Here is a 5,172-nt window from a genome sequence, read left to right as displayed (position 1 = left end):
ACGCCTATGTCTGTGATGGTCGTTGAAAAAATATATTTAAAAAATCCACGCCTATGTCTGTGATGGTCGTTGAAAAAATATATTTAAAAAATCCACGCCTATGTCTGTGATGGTCGTTGAAAAAATATATTTAAAAAATCCACGCCTATGGCTGTGATGGTCGTTGAAAAAATATATTTAAAAAATCCACGCCTAGGATGACTGTGATAGTCCCTGAAAAAATATATTTAAAAAATCCAATTGTCCCACTGTCTAGTCTCTCCCACAAAAAGCGACAAGAGACAAAAATAGCAAACATCCTCTGAAGCTGTCCTTAATTATGCTACCACGATGCCATTTAGAAAGCCATCATCACGCCGACCAACATTCAAAGAAGATGCTTCGTTATGGCTGCAGATCGGCTGCATATACATTTACGAACTACAACAAATCATGTTTTCATCACTCATTATCATCGCGTCAAGGCGGATGAATAAAAGAACGACGATGACATCGGCATAAACGGACAACTATGATGCAATAATAGCAAAAACAACAACAGCCAAAGTGTTAAATTTACGACAGTTACTAAACGCATAGAATGATGCAGATTTTTTTGTTTAGTGTACAAAATAGCAACAAAACGTGTTGCACGTATCTCCAGAGAAGTACGTTGATTGGGATAAAACGTCTTTGCATCATGCGACAGAGACAGGTTTGGCATTTGTTTGCCACTTTGGCGGCAGAAATGTACGACGACCTGTTGCCTAACATTGAGATAATGCCGACCGACATACATGTCCGTGATTCTGGGATAGCTATGTGGACGTACTTACGTATGTTGCCTCAATTCTTTGCCAGTTGTTTTTTAGTTGTTAATTTATGGACGCCTTTCCATGTAGCAGGAAACTATAAAATATCTTTATTTATAAAAAAATAATATCAACATAGAGACAATTTTAGGGCAAATTGTGGAAAAAATTACATAACATAAAAAAATTAAATAAAAAATCTGCTTCGTTATTTCTTACGCTATGTGTGTAGAAATTTCCATGATCAGAATATTTAATATCAAGAAAAATTACAAAATATTGTCGGGAAATATTTCGAAATACTGCCGATACACAGGAATTTTTGCAAAATATTACACCAATAAAGAATTTAATTTTAATATGAAAATAATTTAAGGTTTTATAATTAAACTCCATGTTCGCTTACAATCATCCATTCCACTTAAAGTGATTGTAATTGTTTAAGACAAATTTTACATTACAGCCAACAAAAGATTATGGCCGCTAGTATTTCATATCTTACCAAAAATCATTTTAACTAGAACAATAATGACATTTTTGCGCTGACAACTTGCTAGTTATTATTAGTTTGGCTATTATTTATTGTCACATTGACATTTTACTATTTATGGTTAAACTTCATGTATAAAAAAAAATAAATAAAAAAGTAAATATTGTATTTTAGTGTTCGCCTTTAATAAATGACCAACAAATGTTTAGGTGACGTTATTGATTTTTTACCATTTGTTGTATTCGGTATGCGTCCGATACGCGTGAAATAATAAATTCACTTAAATGGCAGACGACCATGCAATTTTATTGCTTGGACAAACCACAGAGGCCAAATTGTCCAAAAATAATGTTACATTAATGGAGAAAATACCGATATGGGAATATATAATTACAAAAATGGTAATATCTCAAAAATAGGCAGACAAATCGCAGTCATCTAAAAGACAAATGCCAGTGTTTTTGGTGTACTGTTGAATGATATACTTTTGAAAGGGTTTTGTGTAGTAAAAATCAATATAGTTCAATCAATCATGTACCTCAACGGCAAGTATTAATTCAGTTCGATACAATTTAATTAATTATTAATTTTAATTTTTTTAAAGTTATACAGGGTGAGATGAAAAACTGCAACCAACTTTAGACTGCTGCCATTTCTAAGCCACTCGTCCGACAGCTGTTATAATTATTTCATTATGTTGTTTACAAGCGTACAAAAGCATTTTGTTGAGAATTTTCCAGGAAAAAAGTTATTCGTGATGGAATTCAAGCGTCATAGTGTGATTTCTTTATATTTGGCGGGATAACCACAAGTGGCTATCATTAGAACACTCCAGCATTTATATGTGAATAAATGTTTTGTGTCTCGAACCACCGCTCGTTGCCGTGATGTTGGTAGCGTAGCCCGACGTCAAGGAAGTGAACGGAAGAAAACAGCAACATCAGTAAAAATGGTTCGAAAATTAAAGAAGCGACTTGATCGAAACCGGCGTCGCAGTGGCCGAAAATGGAGCTCGGGGTAAAGTCATTGAAATTCCAAAAAGTGCAAGACAGAAAATATACTCAAAAGAGTTAAAGATTTGCTTCGCTTGGCCGAAAGTGGTGAACTTCCGAATTTGGTTTTCTCCGATGAGAAAACATTCGTTATCCAGCAGTTCCTAAACAAACAAAATGATCGTGTTTACTTGCCAAAGAGGTCAACTGAAAATGTTACACCTTCGGTTGGCCGCCAGAACTCAAGCGCCGGCCATGGTGATGGTGTTGGCCGCCATAACAGCCGATGGTCGCTCTCCGCTCGTATTAATCGATCGTGGCATCAGAATAAATTCAGAATATTATCGCGAAATTACTCTTGGACACGCAAACATTTTGGCCGCAGACCTTGGACATTCCAACAGGACTCAGCTCCATCGCACGCAGCACGCCAAAGAGGTCAACTGAAAATTTACACCTTCGGTTGGCCGCCAGAACTCAAGCGCCAGCCATGGTGATGGTGTGGGCCGCCATAACAGTCGATGGTCGCTATCCGCTCGTATTAATCGACCGTGGCATCAAAATAAATGCAGAATATTATCGCGAAATTACTCTTGGGCACGCAAACATTTTGGCTGCAGACCTTGGACATACCAACGGAACTCAGCTCTATCGCACTCAGCACACGCCACCCAAGAATGGTTACAAAATGAGGTTCCTCTATTCATTCCCATCGCACAATGGCCACCAAAATCTCCGGAAACCAATCCGTTGGACTATTGTTTCTGGAGTATTTTAGAGAGCAAGGTTGGCACTAAAAAAATACCAAATTGTCGATCACCTCAAGCAAGCGCTTCGCCGGGAATTGGCCAAAATACCGCAGAGCAACATTCGTGATGGTGTCTGACGGTTTCATTGGCCGTTTGAAGGCCATAATTCGTGCTAAAGGTGACCAATTCGAACAAATCTAAACTTATTCTAAAATTTGATGCTATTTCCGACATTTTTTGTTTTTATTCAATAAAATTTAAAATAAGTTGTATTTTTTTATCACACCCTGTCTCTTTGAAGCCTCTTTGATCAATTCCGATGGGTAGGGTCTGACTCTCGGTTCTTTTGAGAATTGTACCTGAGGATATTAAAATGTCGTTACACCCGACTGACATTGGTTGAAATTTGAAATATTCGCCCCTTGGACTTTAATTAATTTCAAAATTTTATTATTCGGGTTTAGGTTTTTAAGGATTTTAATATGTGTGGTATACTAAATGTAAAGCTATTCTATTCTGCCAGGGATTCATTTATTCTCTAAGAGTCAAAAATTATAAATTATAGTGCAAAAATGCGTTTAGGAATTTACCAATACTTATCAATAATAAAAATGCCCTTAAATTCGACAGGGCACAACTTTTATACACTACCCTATGAGGTTGGCATTCTAACTATTTAGAATTGATCCAAACTTTTATGGGGGCTATGTCATGGTAAATTACTGCCATATGCAAACGATATATCAAACTACAAACACTATGGTTGGAAAATTGAACATAGAAACCAGTAAGGAAAGCAGTAAAGTCGGACGGGGCCGAATATATGATACCCTTCACCACTATGGGTATATTAAACAGGACTATTACTCAATTCAGTACGTTATGCCAAATTTGGTGCAAAGCGAAAGATATATATTGACGAAACTTTATATAGGAGCTATATATAAATCTGGACCGATTTTTACGAAACTTGGCAGACATCATTCTACGCTCAATTCAGTACGATACGCCGAATTTCGTGCAAATCGAAAGATATATAGGGACTTTGGTGCACCATTTGTATGAAATCGGACGAAACTATATATGGGAGCTATGTCTAAATCTGGACCGATTTTCACTAAACTTGGCAGACATCACTTTAGGCTCAATTCAGTATGTTATGGTAAATTTGGTGCAAATCGAAAGATATATATGGACTTTGGTCACCATTTACATGAAATCGGACGAAACTATATATGGGAGCTATATCTAAATTTGGACCGATTTTCACGAATCTTGACAGACATCATTCTAGGCCTAATTCAGTACTCTGTGCAAAATTTCGTGCAAATCGACAGATATATAGGGACTTTAGTGCACCATTTACCTTAAATCGGACGAAACTATATATGGGAGCTATATCTAAATCTGGACCGATTTTCTCGAAACTTGGCAGACATCAATTTAGGCTCAATGCAGTACGTTATGCCAAATTTCGTGCAAATAGAAAGTTATTTAGGGACTTTGGTGCACCATTTACCTTAAATCGGACGAAAATATATATGGGAGCTATATCTAAATCTGAACCGATTTTTCCCAATTTCAATAGGGTTCGTCCTTGGGCCAAATGAATGAGCTGTGTCTAATTTCATCCAATTCGAATAATAAATGCGACCTGTACTTTGTTTACAATTTAACATGGACGGACAGACGGACATGCGTAAATCGACTTAGAAAGTGTTTCTATGCATATTCTCAAAAGGAACCACGGTCTATCTCGATTCCTTTTGCCTGTTACAAACATATGTATGGTGAAGGGTATAAAAAATGGTTTTATATCAGGTGTAGGATATGGTCCCGAAATGTCAAAATGCAGTTATATCTCAATGCAAAAATATAGTCACTTCGTTCGACATTTTTAATGTTTAGTAGAAAGATTTGAATGAAATCCTCAAAATACTAAAAATATGGGGTAACGTTTTGGAGATATTTGCCTCCTCGGAATATCGATTTTTGGCTTTTTGGTTTCGTTGGACTAAGCCCGTTTCAGAAAATTTGCAGTCGATTTATAAATATCCGTTTGTCTGTCTCTCTGGTGCGCATAGGACGCCTTTACCCCGGTGAATATTTCGAAGTGTTGCAGACAGATTGATGAAATTTTAGTTGGTAAA

General features: G+C 36.6%; 2 long non-coding RNA genes across 2 annotated transcripts; one reads left to right on the top strand and one right to left on the bottom strand.

Annotated features, from left to right (window-relative positions):
- Positions 1-2,358: 2,358 nt before the first annotated feature.
- Positions 2,359-2,840, bottom strand: LOC133330779 (uncharacterized). Its single transcript, XR_009754358.1, has 2 exons — positions 2,718-2,840; positions 2,359-2,480 (listed from the first exon to the last, which is right to left on the bottom strand). It is a non-coding gene; the product is annotated as an uncharacterized LOC133330779 (long non-coding RNA).
- Positions 2,363-3,267, top strand: LOC133330780 (uncharacterized). The gene is made up of 2 exons (XR_009754359.1): positions 2,363-2,475; positions 2,712-3,267. It is a non-coding gene; the product is annotated as an uncharacterized LOC133330780 (long non-coding RNA).
- The last annotated feature ends 1,905 nt before the right edge of the window (positions 3,268-5,172 follow it).

This window comes from Musca vetustissima, unplaced genomic scaffold, assembly GCF_032173495.1.
Source record: "Musca vetustissima isolate MV318-11 ecotype Yass unplaced genomic scaffold, APGP_CSIRO_Mvet_v1 utg234297, whole genome shotgun sequence".
NCBI lineage: Eukaryota > Metazoa > Arthropoda > Insecta > Diptera > Muscidae > Musca > Musca vetustissima.
The sequence above is the reverse complement of the archived record's forward strand: the minus strand, read 5'-3'. Positions and strand labels throughout refer to the sequence as shown.